This window comes from Pseudopipra pipra, chromosome 6 (genome assembly GCF_036250125.1).
Source record: "Pseudopipra pipra isolate bDixPip1 chromosome 6, bDixPip1.hap1, whole genome shotgun sequence".
In the NCBI taxonomy this organism is placed as follows: domain Eukaryota; kingdom Metazoa; phylum Chordata; class Aves; order Passeriformes; family Pipridae; genus Pseudopipra; species Pseudopipra pipra.
The window spans coordinates 40,792,351-40,810,061 of record NC_087554.1 but is presented as its reverse complement, the minus strand read 5'-3'; positions in this window follow the sequence as shown (position 1 = coordinate 40,810,061).

Genomic DNA, 17,711 nt, shown 5'->3' with positions numbered 1-17,711 from the left:
GCAATTTCTTCTTTAACAATGGCCAAGCAGGACATAAATACAAAAGCTGTCCATAAGCATTAAGCAACATCTGCTTAACACACTCAATGACATCTATTTGAATTCAAAAGGGGTAATGATATCATCAGCTTCCATCTACAACAGAGATCAAAGGAAGTGTTGTAGTTTAGGAATGGTATTCCCCAATTTAGTTTTCTCACCCAGAGCTCCCAAAACAGAGGCCGCTCCCTCTTTCCCTCTCCCTTCCCCTTGCCCTCCCCCTTCCTTCTCCAGGGATGGAGTTGAGAACTGGAGGCACAAAAAGGTGAAAATCATGGGTTGAGAAGAACAATTTACGGGAAACAGCAGTGAGATAAGAAAATGAACAGTAACAGCAATAATATTAATAACAAAAGGTAGAAGCCAAAGAAAGGATTTACACTGAAAGTAAAACAACACCAGACTGTTTCCTTCACCACCCTACTCTCCCAACCAGAAATCACTCACTCCTGCCCTGCCAAGTGACCTGAGATGGTATCTAATAACATTAGCATATGGCCACGCCCCCTCCCTTAAGTCTGTAAAACAATAACTCTGCTCTGGTTGAAACTAGGACAGGAAGGGACAGAGAATTGTGTTTAAAGGCTGGATGGAGCTGAGTTGTCCCTCCTACCTTTTCACTACTCTCCAAACTGATAAAGAAAGGAAAGGGAATGAGTCTGGTTGCAAATGGTGCCTAGATAGTGAAGGAAAGCAAACTTAAAAATAAAATGAGGTGATAGGAGCAGTCAAAAGCAGGGATAGGGATGAGCTCGATAAGAGCTCATGTAGAGAGAGGAGTTAAGGCTGAGATGGAGTAGATGAGGACTGGAACAGGTTGGAACTGCTGGGAGATAGACAGGCCAGACAGAAGAAATTGCCTGTAAGCAAGTCCTCTGCTATGTTCAATCATGCCTCATAAGCCAACCTTTCCCCCCTTCAAAACACCTTTACCTTTATGTTTCTCAGGTCCAAAGCCCTAAGCAGCACTTACAATAGGTACATGGGAGAAGAGTTCTTATTCATTGGCACAGAGTTTTGTGGAATCTGTGTCTCAAAAGGAAGGTTTCTGCTGGCTGCTCTGGAAGTTGTGATGAGGACAGTGAAGTCAACATATGTTTTGCTGCTCAGAAGAGTCATTGTATTCAAAGAACTCTGATATCTACATAAATTTCTGGTTTTGAAGTTAGAGTAGACTGAAATAATTTCATAATTTAATTTGGCATTTTCATCTGATGAGCATAGATTTTCTTTACCTGCAAATGTCAACTACCCATTAACTTCAGAAGAACACAACATATTTCTGCTTTCTGGTTAATGATGGCATTTAAACAACATATTATGGGATAATTATTAGTTTGTGATCTACATTATTTATGTAGAGTAGGTAAGTAGCAAAATACATGGTTGTTTTTCCTGAGGAACTCTTGTGCCTGTTTTAATGCTTTTCCTTATTTTTAATTACATCTCTTTTCTAGAATTTCATGGCAGTTATAAATTCTTCTTGTTCCTTTACGTCTAATTTACTCTTAGTACAATCAAAGTGCTTTGAAAAAGTTGTTTAATGATCTAAAGCTTACTGCTTGCCAAATGTCCAGCAATCACACAATGTGTGTCTGTGTTTTTGCAGATGTTGATGGAGATAAGCAGTCCATACGATGGAAATCTTATTTTTACAAGTGGAAGCATCATATCCATTGAGTGTCAATACTGATTTTTCATTTACTGGATTTCAACTTTCTCATAATTTTGTGGGTTTAGATCTGATCCTGTCTCTAGCTACATATTAGGAGATTTTGATTTATATTCACAGGATTCCTTTCTTGTCATGGGTGTTTTCATTTGATATATTAATGTAATTTAGTATCTTACTCATTGATCACAATCCCTACTAGTAAAAGGAATCATAAGACTGTTACAGCTCTTTTGTGAAAGTTTGGCATTTAGTGTAGCCTATGAAAGAGGCCTGGGAATCTCTAGTAGTTTGGTAAGGTCAAGGAAAATTTAATTGGTGGTTTTTTATGTTGTATCGTTGTCATTAAAATCCGTGCAATAAGTATCCTCCTCAGCACCAGAAATTCTATAACTGGGAAAAAAATTGTGCAAATCAAAATGAAACAGATATTTGCATATTATCATATTTGCAAAGCAAACAGAGAAAGTCATGCAATCTTATTTACTATATTTTTACCCAAATAGAGTGTATCTACAATAGCTTATACCTTGAGTGAGAAAAGCCCATGGAAAGGGCATTGCTGAAAGGCAGAAACTAGAAGCAATAGCTCTAAGAGGACAGAACCATGAATGTTTTAATATATTGAGTCTCAGACATCAGTCTTCATGCTTTTAGTTTAATTCAGCTTTTCATAGCATTCGCAGTTTTTTTATTATTCCATTTCTGTTTCATTAAATAGTGTCAATGTGTATCAACAAAGAATATAATTTCTAGTTAATAATTTGAATCAAAAAGGCTTTCCTCTTTTTACGAAATGAAGAAGAGAAGAGTGATGCTCAGGTCCTCCTCATACAGTGTATACTCCAGGATGTTCAATATTGTCAAATTGAACTTCGTGAACATCAGACCAACAGCTCACAAACAGGCAAGAGAAAGGCAGGAAAAACTCTACTTTCAAACTAGTGCTCTAAAATGCTTCTGCAGAAAAGGAAGGTTTCAGAGGCACATCCAGAGCCTCTGAATCCAATGCTGAATTTCAACAGGGGAAAGTCATCCCAAAGACAGCTTGTGCAAAGGAGAAAATTATCTTGTTATTAAATCTCATTTCTAATGAAATATGGATTCAAAATCATGGATCTAAACAATCTTGAATTACTTTAGTTCTAGAAATCAAAATCCACCATTTGGAATTCTGCCAAACCAAATGATGAATGTGTACAGGTACATTAATCTTTACTTCTCGGCAATAATTATAAAGCCTCGGGGAAAAAATAATTTTTTATGTATGGAAGAGGAAGGAGGAAAGAATTTATGTAAGCTAAAGAACCCTCACCAATTCTTAAAAGAAAGGGAAAATACTTTAAATGATTTAACTTCCAACATTAGTTTTTGCTTCCAGATCATATGCCAATGTTTTCTGATTTTAGATGTGGTACTCCTGATTACCAGAATTCACAGGGTTTTGTTCCCACAAAGTTAGTATGCCATTACTTACAGGCCACTAAAAGTTCACTGAACACAAATTAATCATTAAAGACCTTACAGCATTTCAAGGATGCATTACCTTGCAATATGTGATATTGTGGAACGCAATAATGTAACAGAAAAACAACATAATCAAGTATGCAAGTTGTCAATTATATATGTGCCTTTTTCCCCATCTTAAGCCTTGCCTAGGTGTGTTGCAGGATACGTAAGATACGTGTTTAATTTCCCCAGTTAGACAAAAACCTACAATTCAGATGCCCTATTTTCAGGAGGAGTATTGACTATCCATCTACTCTTCCCTCTCCTCTCCTATTCAGTCCACATTTTATACAGAAAAGCATGAGAGAGACTGAATTGCTGAATTCTTTCAGAGACATTTTAAGGTTTTTAGTCTCTGTGGAAGATTGGGGTGCTAAACAGATGGAGGTGTTTACCCACAGCCTACAGCCCTGATTTGGAAGCATAATTTCTGGAAAGGAGTGGGTTGCTGGTATTTTTTCCCTTGCTCTTTGCTTTCCCTGTATCCTAGCAGTATGTCTTTCTATGCTCAGCATGCTGTTTGTTTGGCTTGTCCCCATGAGGAATTGGATAGAGTTCTTAGACAGTGGGATTTTACTTCTTAGTTGAAGAACCAAATACTGAAAATCCAAGTGCTGCAGCCTCAGCAGAAATTATCTTAGAGGTTAGCATGAAATGATCCTTCCCTAAAAAATCCTTCCTGCCCAGGGGTGTGGTCACATGGGGAAGTATGAACATCTCTATTAGCAAGGTGCCAAACTCTTTTATGGGGTCTGGTTTCAACATTATTATGTAAAAAGTTTCTCTAGTGGGTCCATCCTATCAACTCTTAATCAAAGTTACAGACTCTTAAAATATTTTTTTACTATTAACACCAAGGTGGAATTGAATTGGTAACACCTAAGGTATATATTAAACCTGATTTCCTATACAATCCAATAGTGACTGAAATTTGTCACAAGAAAATGGTCACTTGCAAAGGGAACAGCTAACTGGTTCAACTGGTCTATACTGTCTTTGTCTATTACATATGACTTCTGTACTACAAAGTCCTCAGACCAATAACTGGAATATAAATCTACTGTGGAGGGAGATAGTTAAAAGGAACAGACTGTCTTCATACAATTTGTGTATAATACACAGCAGGGAAAAATTATTAACCTTAAAGAGAGAACTTAAAAGATAAGTTTCTATTTAATTGTTAATTAGGTATCATGGGGGGGGGGAAAGCTGTTTTACAGGTGAGAACTTCCAGTCTTGGTTAAAAGCCTATTGTTGCTGTCTCCACAGCAATTAGGATACAAAACATTCCTTTGAGATAAGGCTCTTATGAAACAGGTCTGAGATTAAACAGGCCTTAGAAGCAAAGTCACAATAGCAGGGGCTAGAATAGCTTGGTATTAAATGTTGCTATGAATGTGGAGCTGCATTTTCTTCTACACTGTTTTGATTTCTAAGGGAAATGAGGTTTATGGGATGGCATTGTGTCTGTCCTGGTATCTGCCAATCCGTCACTGTCTAACTACTTGAGCCTACCAGCTACTTCAAACTAAATTTCTGGACAGAGGTGTAGAGGTCTCAGCAATACTAAATTCCTTCAGGCTGCAGGAAAATACGCTCCTGAGAACAGGAGGAAGAGTCAAATTAGCATCCTACTCTTGTGGACCCCACAGTGTGAGATCATTTATATTATCAGAAACAAAGGATTCCCCTGGAGAGAGACACTATGAACACTCAGGTGACAGGAAAACTTCAAGAAGAACTTGTACTTTATCATATATTAAGTAACGCAGGCAAATCTCATATAAAATCAGACTTAATAATTTCTATTCCTAGAATTATTTGCTTAGGTATTGAACTGTGACTATAATAATAAATCAGTGAGAGAGAGTTCCTCATCCCATGGTATGTTCCTATTTGATTCTCTATATGCAGGGGAAGGGAAGCACTAGGAGTTATCTGTGTGTGGTTGCACTGACTTCCGTCCTTATATGTAACTGGCTTTTTTTCTTTTGTATAGGCAAATTTTTCACTGTAAACAACAGGAGATATACACTTCTCTACAGAAGACGTTTTGCAAGCAGAACTTACCAGCAGATACCTTCAAAATATTTGTAAGAGTCCAACAGAGAGATCATTAAGTCCATGTGATAAATAAATATATAGCATAATAAAAAAAAAAGTGACTTTTCATAAGAATCACTGGTTCTTTCAAGTTCTGGCCTGAACAAAAGTAACAGTGTTTATTAAATAGTATTTCAGTGACAAATTTCAAACCAGCCTTTTCCAGAAGGGTGAAGATTTCTGAGATAAGTCTGCAACAGGACATTTAAACTCATGGGTCAGAGAAGCCATTTCTGATGTCAATGAACTTACCTGATGTCATAATTTCTCACAAGAACTTAATGTATCTACCTGCATCTATTTTATAGTCAAATTCACTGTAAAGAAATGTCAAGAAAATGAACAGATACAATGAGTGAACTGCAGATCATTTTTGAGGGAAGTATTAAGACTATTTCTGTTTTATATTGTTGTGGAACCTTTGATGGGCCTTTGCATGGCCCAGCTCTCCTCTGTGTTATACCACACACTGTGGTATGTGAGCTTCAAGTACACAATTTGGTAGATCTTATGTATTTCCCTTAAATGAAAGATCTATAAAATGCATGCCTGACTCTCAGACTATTAGAGATGTGAGAGAATAGTTACAAAGACTGACCTATGTTAAGGTAAATGTGCATATATAGAACAAGACATACTAGTAATGACAGACCTTTTTCTTCTCTTTCATCCTTTTATCTTTCCATTTTATGCAATAAGTCTATAAATGAGATTTTTTCCTTCATTTCTATAAGCTTATAATTAACTAAGAGCAGAGTATTAATGCAGTATTAAAAAGTGAAGTTTCAAGTTTCAAAAGAAACGTATTTCAATTCCCTAAATTCTTTTCAGAACTCAAAAGACATAATCACCTGTTAAAGAAATATTTTCCTGAGTTTCAGTGTATTGCTCTGTTCTTTCAACATACTATGCATTTCACAGTTTTGCTAAAATATGTAGAAGATAGCACATCTGTTGGCTAGGAAATCATACAATGTAAGTATTCCCAGTAGAAAGCAGAGCACTGTGAAGTGTGTGACACAAGTTTTAAGGCAAACCTTTGTGCAGTGAAATCAGATCTACAAAACTGGAGGTTTTGATTCATATTTCCCATTCTTGGAATTCTGGTTTTGCTTTTAGAATGAGTGAACCTTAGATTAACTTGTTCAGGTGTTAAATTTTGTCCTGGACTGTGTTTGTTGCATCTTTGTCCATGCCTGTAGGAAGATTTTTAAACACACATTACTGAGGTAAATTGGAGTGAGGTGGATGCCAAATGTAGGTCTCATCGAATGTGCAGAATAAGTCTTTCATTTTGAATCCATTTCTGTGAGTACTGCAAAGCCTTTGACACAAAAGCTCTGCTCTGCTTTTAAGTTGATTTCTGTGCTATATGTTCAGGCTCCCAAAGGGAATAGGTGGCAAGGGCCCAAAACATTGTGTTTACTGATGAATATTCTTTGCTATCATAGTGCAGCACAGAGACTGACAGAAATATGGCATTGCATTACCACAGGATGTGGGGTTTACAAGTCTGTCACTTGAAAGGAAGCACACAGAAGTCTGAAAAGGTCTTCGAAAGGGTGCACTGACAGATTTAACATTAGAGATCTGTGAAAGCTGAAGACAGGTTTGGGTTACTTCCCTCATCAATTATATAATCCTTACCTCTAACTGAGAAGTGAAAGCTAACAGTGACTGTGATATAGTATTTGGCAGAAACTCAGAGGTTGTATATTCTGCCTGCACTTTATTAAATGATGTCTCTGTTGAAACATTCAGCTTCTTACAGCTCAAACTGTAGCAGGATTTCAGTGTCTTTACTTGTTTTCTGTTCTCCATTCTTTATTTCACAATACCTGTTAACCAGCAGTGTTTCTAGTCACTTTTTTATTGATGTTCATTTGGTTACAGAGAATAACCTTCAGCTCAAAAAAGTAGCAGGGGCTGGCAGAGTAGGGAGATGGAGGGCAATTTTATATGGTGACTGTCTTCTGAATTACACTGTGTAATGAAGGTGTAGGTACTAAGGCACCTGGGTCGAAGGAAAATGATTTCATAATTTTTTCCATGTTTTCACTCCCTTTTTACATTCTTTGCCTTATTTTTGCCCCTGCTGTATTTTAATTACTATTTCACTTATTAAAAATGTCCACATTCTAAAATTAACTTTTGTAACTACTACGGCTTCACCTAACAAAATTTATTGGGAATCTCACATTAAGTGTATAGACCAGCAAATTTTCTCTCAATAAGGCACCTCTTCCTATCTGTATTGAAGGAAATTTAACTCATATGTGGATTCTCTTTGCCCATATTAATATACTCACTTTATCAAATCTGATATATAGTCCCTGCATAAGACATTTAACATTTACTAATCTGTCAAAATGCAAAAGGATTCTGGTGTTTTTAAATCATAGTATCTTTCATTTTTTCACATTTATCTCACTCTACTATTGCTGCAAATAAAATGGGTTTTTATATTCATCATACTTTATGACTTTATATCCACATGCTTTCATCTGGACTCCTGTAACAACTCTTTGGAGTTTACCACTTCTCATATACTTTCCTAACAGTCAGGAATAATGAGAAAAGTTCCCCAAAGGTTGACAAAACTTAGCAACATTTGCAGCTCATTTTGCACATCTTTAATTTTCTTGCCTAATGAAAAATATTCCGTTTCCTTGTCAAGTTTTAAAGTTAACACAAATAAAATATACAATGTTCTCCATTGATCTGCTGATTAGTGTTGCTCTCTGAATAATAAATCTTACCAACACTAATGGTAATCTTATGATGTGTTACACTAATATATTCATTTGAATACATTTATCCAGAACACAGCTCATCAGCCATGCAAATCAGAATATCCACAGTTTTGTGGTGACAAATTATGTACTTGGCAAGAGCAGGGCTCACCTGAGATGCATTAGGAAAGGAGACAAAATACTCATTAGCAAATCATTTGTTCTCATTTATACGAAAGAGAATCCCACCTGACTCTTGCAAACAAAAGCAGAATGTCATTTTAGGGAAGTGATTCTATTTCACTGTTACAAGCATCCTTTTCTCTTTCTGCAATCTTGTGTCAATGTTTATTCCCTGTGGTGTAATACAAATGGACTTGTTTAATTTTCTTCGCTCCACATTTTGCTACAGATGTTTTATCCTGGCTATGTGTTAGCATATATTTCATTAGTATGGTCTTTGTTCCATCCTGGAAATACAAAGCATTATTTCAGAATGTGGGTTTAAATACTGATTTATCCTGAATGCAAAGCACATCAATTAACCTTTAATTCTTTGTTTAAGTCAGAACTTCTGCCCCAGCAATCCCGTGTGGATCTAGATGAAGAATCCACCTATGCTGTTACTATAGTCAGTCCTACTTCACTTAAACTAGAAAAGTCTTATCCCTACTAATTATTATACAACAAATAATTGTAAATATACATATTGCTAACTTTGAACTGTTTAACTCCAGTATTTGTATTGCATGATAGAATATAGATAAAAATAAGTTGAAAAATCTTGGGGAAACAGGATAAATTAGTTTGCATTGAGCTATTACTATTGTCTGAACAAAACAGTTTAAAGGTGGCTGGTGTATGTCTACGCTATGCTGCAGTGATCACTTTGTCCTAAACCCTCAAAAATAAGCATGTGGAACACATATTAGGAGCTTGATTCTTTTCCTATGGTGTACAAAATAATTGCAGTATAAATACTTACAGTCGTGTTTAAATCATCCACCTATCTTTTATTTCAGTAATAGTACATCTTTTCCAGCTTTGAAGCTAAAAAATGAGAGCAGGGCCAGATTTCACTGACTTCTAAAGGAAAACTGCTCGCTTGTTTGTACAGTGAACTGGTTTTTTCAATGCAGTTATGGCAATCTTGCAGGAAATTTTTAGCTAGAAATATTCCTGGTTTTGTTTGAAAACTGATCAAAGCTCTACATGTCTGTGACTTAATGAACAATGACTGATGGAAATATGTAGATACAGGCTCTGAATACTGTTATGTCGTGGTAAAAATATAGAGGAAGCAGAACAAGATGAAGTTATTGTACAGTATTAGAGGAATATTGGATGTAAATATGTACAGTGCATTAAATCATTGCCTTATAACCTTGTTCTTCAAGGGAAAGAAATGTTAAAGGAAAGTGCATAATGAAGTCTCATCAAGCTTGAAAAGACATTGCAGGGATTTTTGAATCTTTCAGTTATTTTCAGTGGAAAGAAATACTACATTTTATATGCTGTTAAAGATAACAGTTCCTAGGGTCATCTATTGCCTGAAAGGAGCTGCACTTCAGATCAAGTTTCTGGTTTGGGGTTTGTGAGTGCCTTGGACTGATTATCAAAAATTGAAATATGAGCTTCTACAGACTTCTGTCTAAGAAAATCAGGTACCAGCCATTCAGTGAAGGCTTTATGGCAACTAGCTTTGAGCAGGGGATGTGGGAATGACCGGGGAGGATCTCCATGGTGGTTAGGGTGAGATCCTGTTGGGCTCAGCAAAGACAAGGGAAGGCTTTTTGTGCATCTCCTGTCTTGCAAACTCCTTGGAATTGTGTTGTGGAATCCAGTCTCAGCTGTACCATTTTAAAAGGCTTACTTTCAGCTCAGTCTTCTTTCATTTCAATAGTGATGGCATACTTAGGAAGATAAGTGTGTTGTGCTTTGATACAGCACTAAATAATATGCCTTAAACATGATTTAGTATGAAACTAATGGCCCAGTCTGAAACATCTAAACTGCTCTGTGCTTAAGATCATCAATCAGGCTTTTAAAGTTCACAGTTTTCATCTCTCTCACATTTTAGATATGAGCTTTATCTCCAGGAAATAACACTAGAAACCATTCTTCTCCTATTTCCTCCAGCCCAAACTTGTAAAGTTTTAACTCAGGAAAACAAAAAGGGAGCAGAATTTATAACCTCTGTAGAATGAATTGAATCAGGAAAATGATGACTTTATTTTTTGTTTTGATTTGAGTTTATTTTCAGTCTTGCCTGCATATGCTGAGAAAGCAGAGAATCAGGTACTGGGTAACCAAGCATGACAAGGATTTTTATCCATCCTTACCTGTCATTTCTTTTGGTGATAGTTTCCAGACTTTTCATATCATGGGTTTCCAGGCTGCTCTCTTGACTGGTAGAGGTCCTTGTAAGGCAAATACTTTATCCATAAACTTTCTGTTACAGACTTCATGCAGAAGTTTACACTAATGACCTGTATGTGTGCTACACCATTATTAGCTGGTGAGCTGTCTGTGTGCTACATCATTCTTTCCTTGGCCCACTCATATGCTTGCTTTCATTTCAAACTTCAAGATTCTTGGGGCAGAGGCCACATTTTCCTTCTGTGTACTCACAGAAATTTTGTGGTACTGCAAGTAAATAAAGAAGGATCAAGTGTGCTATTGTAGGCAGTGACTCCTGTTGAATTTGAACAGCACAAATAATTTTAACATTAATGTGTAGTAACAAGTGGTTGTAGATGAGAAGAAAGCACATATGTTTTTCATGTTAAATGCTGGCTATGCCTAAAAAGGGAATAAATGTTAATGAAACCATGACCTTGAAGATATGACACACAGATGAGTTCTATAATAAAGACTGCACAGCTCTTACTAACTGTAATAGCACTTGTAAACCCATGCGATCATCCAGGGTCACTTTCTGTAAGGTCTATTTCCTCTCCCCTGCTTATCCGAGGAGGGGAGTAATGGACCAGCTATGGTGGGCACTTGGAGTCCAGCCAGGGTCAACCTACTGCATTTCTTTTGCTATCTTGTCCCCACTGGCAATACAAATGTTTTCTGCGATGCAATTCTTTCTAGGATTTGTTCACTGTCACTGCTAAAAAATGCTGAGCTGTTCAGGAGAGTCCAGGCTGCTGGATCAGTTAGGATAACCACGGTTACAAGAAAATGTTAAGTGCTAAGAAGCTTAACTCTAGGTCTCTGCTTAAGACCTGCTGTCAGCCGACACCTTTCAGATGCATTTCAGAACTGAAATGGAAAGGTAGATATTTCACTCTCAGATTAACGGTTACAAAATTGCTGATGTTGGAAGAGGCCTCTGGAGATGGGCTAAACTGACAACATTGCTCAAGCTAGGGTCAGCTGGAGCTGGTTTGAATCTTCATTTGGTTCAATTTATCTGACACTAATTATTCTAATGGAAATTTTGATTAATTTTCTTGTTTCTTTCTCAATTGGGGGTTAGACCTGTTTTTCAATTAACATACATATGTGATGTTTATCTTGTTTTTACAACTGTTGATATAAAATAAGTTGTTTGAAAAGTATTGCCTTCATGGAAATTAACAAAGAAAGTAGCATATCTGAATTATGGTTTCTATGTTGCTAGGCTGAGTGTAGCAAATTCTAGTTCTCATTTATGAAAAGAGCTTCTATGATCCAATCATCCCAGTAAATTCTGTGCATTTGCACAGAGCTCCTGTTATGGTAACTTATATGTATATCCTACCTCTCTCCAGGAACAAGCCAACGATGCAAGCAGCTGCAAAGGTCTTAAGATCTTTGAAGATACAATGGAGCAAGAAATATTTTTGGCATAGAGGATATTAATGAAATACAGCTGGAAAGAGAAAGCAAAATGGAAAATAAAATTCTTTCAGCTCTTGGGGCTGAGTATTCTGAGTGATGAATGCAGACTTAAAGATCAGAAGCAAACAAGGTAACAAAAAAACCCACCTGCAAATGCATACACATGGTCATCTGTGCACCCCAAAAAAGGAGTATTCAGGGAATTTAATTTTAGAAAGGGAAATACGTTGGATAATTATCTGACTCTTCTAAGGAATGGTTGTTCTTAGCTCAGACTCAGCAGGAGTGCCTTATTTAGCCTACAGAAAATGTCAGGTAATTTCAGTTACCTTGGCTTTCAGTTATAAAGAACCTGGCAAATTTAAAGTACTTTGCATTTGCTAAAGGCATGTAGATGAATAGGCATTACGCATTGGCTGATAGAGAGTAACTTTTTACTTTGTGTTAGTTTGTGTGGCTAATCCTTTTGAGTCAGTTTACTGATCTTCTTTAGTTTTCATAATATAACTGTTTTATTTTTAGTGGGAGTCAAGACAGATTTGTAATATAACATTTCAGATTTTCAGTGGCCTTTTTTAAAGCTTTTTTACATAAATACTTCCATAATCTGCTTGTATAAAAAGGTCATTTATGACCTGCATGGATAGAAACAGTTATAAAATTTCTTGGCTTACACACAGATTAGATCATTTAGCTTGTAATAAAAGGGAAATATTTTCTACATTACAGGCGAGGTTCTCTGTTTGATGGAAAATTGTATCTATCATTTAGATTTTAAATCAGCAGTGTATGTTAAAACTCTCTCTGACAATTACCCCTTTATATCCTAAATCTACCTACTAGAATTACCACAGCAAAATGACACTGAATTTAATATATAACCCTCTAATACTATCTACCAAACAAAAGGCTGTTTTACCAGCTGTCAAAGCAAGGGATGGCAAAACGACAGACAGTTAATGTAATGAAGATCTTTCCCTCCCAGGTCTTTATATATTTCTCGTCACATTAGGACAATGTCAACTGAACATTGGATGCTACTGCAGAACTAATCATTACTTCTGCAGTTATCCATGCCTAGTTAGCACCTTAGCTGTTGGGGCAAAAGAACTGATTTTGTAGATTTGGGTGGTTATTTTTACATGCAAAAAGCCCCTTAAGGACCCAATTAAAAAAAATGTGAGGTTTAGAAATTTAATCTATAAATTTAAATTAAAATTGAGATTTTCAGTAAAGTAAAAGCAAACAAACTTCTTGAATTTAGAATAATTCCATATATTCAGAGCAGTCCAGGCAAAATTTGAGAGCAAGTGAACTTTGCAAGTAGGATGTCAATCTGGCACCTTTACCTTATTGAGAGAAGCCCCCATTAGAACTGAGCAAACTTTTTCCTTTCTGTTTTCACGTGTTTTCTCTTCTCTACATGATGAGCTCATCAGTGATCCAGCAGCTGGTAACAGCAAGGAATTAGCAGCCTGCACCTCTCTCGCTCTTGTCTAGCTCTGCGTGAGTGAGCTTCTCCGGCGCTGCTCAGCCCGCCTGCTCGCTGGCTGCTCCCCCAGCAGTGCACACGCGGATGCGCAGCCAGCATGGAGCTGGGCGCAGAAGAAAGCCTGGTGGCATTAGGCTTTGGGAGGCTCTTTGTAAGTGAGGCTATCCCTAGCAATCTGCTTCCCCGCAGTCACTGCCTAAACTGCTTATTTGTGTACCTGCCGATGCCGAGGTTTGATGAACTGTGATGTGTAAGCAACAGGAGCCAGGGAAGTAAGGAGGCATCTTTCCATGTCGTTTCTACTCAATTAGCACAGAAACCCAAAGCACTGGTTCAATTACTCTGGAGAGAAAGGAATGACTCCTACTGAATTTGGTGGCTCTGGATCTGTACTCTTATTCACGACACTGTATTTAGTATCTGCTAGGGGGATGGCAGATATCTGGGGGAACCAGAGGGGGCAGTAGGTGCAGCAGCTATTCCAAGTTAATCTACCTGTAATCAGGAGCAAGCTACCGCATAGAGCAGCATCAGATAAAGCGCTGATAACACTTCCAACCTACAAAATCCAAGATCTCATTCGCTTTGCTTTTTAAGAGAAACTAGTAATTGCTAATCACAGGGTAGTGAAAGTTAAGTTATCTTGAAACAAGCTTCAAGAAAAAATTTTTCTGATCCAACGATCAACATTGTTTTGGCATCAACCTGTGCAACGTCTCATTCATATTTCTGCCAGGGTTACACAGCAGCATCTCAGGCAGTGCTGAATGTCCTTCTCTCTCTGAAAGCAGCTCCTTGCTTTTCCACCTGAGCTGGTAATCATCCACCCACAAATTACATAATGAGCAGGGTTCAGCTGTTCAGATTTTATGAGAAACTTTTGGGTAAAACTACACGCTCAAATTTATGTCCTTTATGACTATCGTATATAAAGGGCAGTGGCTTACACCTATGAATTTAAAGCATTTGAATTGCACATTTATTCATTGAGGAAAATACAGACTAGCTCATTTTTTTGATGTCTAGCTAATGTACCTACTCTAGTAGTACCCAGTGATATGTTTTTAATGTTGGCATCTGCTTATACCAAGAAAAAACTCATCAAGCACATAAAAAACCCACATCAGGTTCTGCCAAAATTATTTCTGCAAGCTGTACCATATGGTCAAAGATAAAATCTAATATTGGAAATACCAGTTGTTTCATTGCTAGCTCTAATACACTGGGGAAAATAAGATATTTACTCCAAAGGGTTCATCATTCGACTTTATCTCTTCTGGTTTTATTGCAGCAAATGTCAATGCTGCCTTTTCTGATCATTCAGCTACTCATTAGCTCCTTGGCAGATGCAATACTCCTGTCCTCTTACAGTTAAATTTTAACAATCAGACTTTTCCCTATCTATCACAGCCCTCAAGCAATTCATGCTATCAGAAGGAAAAGTAACTTGTCAGATAACTGAACCAGCCTCATAGCTGAGCATTCTAAATAATTTCTTCAGTAAAAAGGAGGCTATATAAGAATTTCTGGATCCCTTCTGAGCTGCACAAATATTTTATACTTCCAAATCTACTTTACCAAACAAATTTACCTGAAAGTTTATTCAAGTCTATTTCAAAAAAGAAACTGGATAGTGGTTGATGCCTTTTATTCTCAGTAATAATGAGAACATGAACAAAGAATGTTGTTATTTTATATGTCTGAAGATAAAAGTATGGTGCTTATATATTATATACATAATATATGGCATTTCACAAAACACAGCTATTTAAACACATCTTAGCTGCTTAAGAGTTCCTATATGACTGAGGCACTCTTTAAATTCTAAATGAATTTTAGCCACAAAAAAGGATTAAGTATTTTAGATCTCTGTGAAAGCATATCAGTTTGTAGACAGGTTTGCATAGCCTTCTGAAGAAATGAAGTGTTCCTCCACATACATAGATAGAAGATAATCCTAAGATTTTTTTTAACTGTGATCTTTTTTCTCCTTAGTTTGAGCATGTTATGTAAGACAAAGATTTACCTATGGAATCTACTGCAAGCTGGCATCACTGTCAATATTTACCATTTTTTATTAGCAAGTCATTTAGACTAGCCCATTCAGAAAGCTCTCATTATAACTCCTATCTCTATTTTAATCTTGATCTGGTTCAAATGCATTAAAAACCTTAAAAGATTGATTTAGTATTACTCTAGAGTAGTAGTTTTAAAATCCATTTACTGATTTCAAAAGAGACTCATAAATTATTGGATCTGGTCCAGTAGAAAAGTTAATTAAATATACTTATTCAAATTCTGGGATTTGGGTTTCTACTTTTCTTTTTTTTTTTTTTTAATTTTTTCCTAAGGCAATCAGAACAAAAATCACCTAATCCTGTAAGAATGAGAAGAAGAATGTCCATAACTAGTTTATGCCTACTGAGGAACTTTCTTTGAAATGCTATTTGCTATTGATTAAAAAGAAATAGCAGCTAACCGTTTGGAGAGGTAATCTGCTTTTCAGTCAGTGTCAGGGGTTGCTTGGTACCAACTTTATTCAAAGTGACCTTTTCAAAGCTTGGGATATCAGTGTATCCAAGTGTTTCCCTTGAGCTGCATGGATGAGATGAGAGTTGGAAAAGGTATTACTTTGAGCAAATTTTTTTGAGGAACATTGCAAATATATCTGTGTCAGTACAGCTCCGTGTTGAGGCTAATAAACAGGAGATGTGAACAGCTGAATTTCTCTGAGATGGCAGTAAATGAGATAAAAATAGCCTGGGAAATGCTTATGTAAAATATCAGAGTTCCTGATGTCCTTTGATGTCTCCATAGAGACTGAACTGGCAGCATATTATCAGCCACAATTATGCAGTGATTTGGATTAGGCCTGCAGGGGCAGGGGAAACCTACTGTTTGTATACTTATGTACATACACACACATACATTACAGGAACATATACTGTCACAACTTTATTCCAGGAAAACCATTTACAAAATTTTTAAACTTTTTCCAAAAAAACCCTACTAAGATATCTCACTCATAAATAAAAAATATTTTCTTTTGTCTGTATTGAAATATTGGTTTTAGTCAAGTCACAGTCCTTTGCTCCATCTTTAAGTAACTCTTCGGAAATTTCAGTGTATCGTTTATCAGCATTCTTTTTTTTCTGGAAGCAGATTAGGGAAGTTTTGTTGGTTTTTTTTTTTTTTTTTTTTTTTTTTTGGTTGGTTGGTTGTTTTTTTGTAGTTTTTGGGGGGTTTTTTGTTTGATTGGTTTTTGGTTTTGTTTGGGGTTTTTTTGTGGTTTTTTGGTTTGTTTTTTTTTTTTACCTTAGTTTGTGATGAATGACTATCTCATTCTGCTTGTTTGGCCAGACAAATCCCAACTCCTAGCTATTTCCACTTGCTTCAGCCTTATCCACACTAGCTTGCTCCAGGAAGAGTGACTGTCACCAGCTATTTGGGGGACCAGGACAATTGGGAAGGTAGGCATCCTGAAGACAGGTCTTAAATTTGTCTGGTGGTTTGCCTCACTTACAGGAGAGGTGAGACAATCCTATCCATTGTTCCCAGTTGTTCCTTTTAGTTATTGTCACGCATCAGGTTCTTGTCTCTCTCATTTCTACATCTCTCATTTGCAGCCTTGTTTGCATCTTATTCTCCAGTCTTTGTTCCTTACATCGGTTAAGGCTCCTTGCTTTGTTTGCTGTTTAAATTCTGTCTCTTCATTCCTGATTCCTTACTCCTTGTGGAGCACCGATTGAATGGTGACCAGCTTGTCCAACATCATTCATCTCTCTCTCTCGCATCTCCCTGGCCCTGTCTTACTCATAGTCTTCAGCTTTCTGGCCTTCACCCAGTCTCTTGCAGTGCTGCTGTTTAGTTCTTCACAGAATCACAGAGTATGCTGAGTTGGAAGGGACTCACAAGGATCATCAAGTCCAACTCCTGGCCCTGCACAGGGCCATCCCCAAGAGTCACATCATGTGCCTGAGAGTATTGTCCAAAAGAAATGCTTCTTGAACTCTGTCAGGCTTGCTGCTGTGATCACTTCCCTGGGGAGCCTGTTCCAGTGTCCAGCCACCCTCTGGGTGAAGAACCTTTTCCTAATATCCAACTGAAACCTCCCCTGACACAACTTCAGGCCGTAACTATATTCAGCAGCTTGGCTCAATGCTCTGCTCCTCTAGCAGACCTCAGATCCTGTTTCAGTTGACATACTACCTTGTTGTCTTCCCATTCCAGCTTGGTCCTAACCTATAGATCTAACTGCCCCCTTTGGGGCATCTTCCAAAACTTTAATTCATTCCTTCATTGAAGATGATTATTTTTATAAGCAGAATTTCCC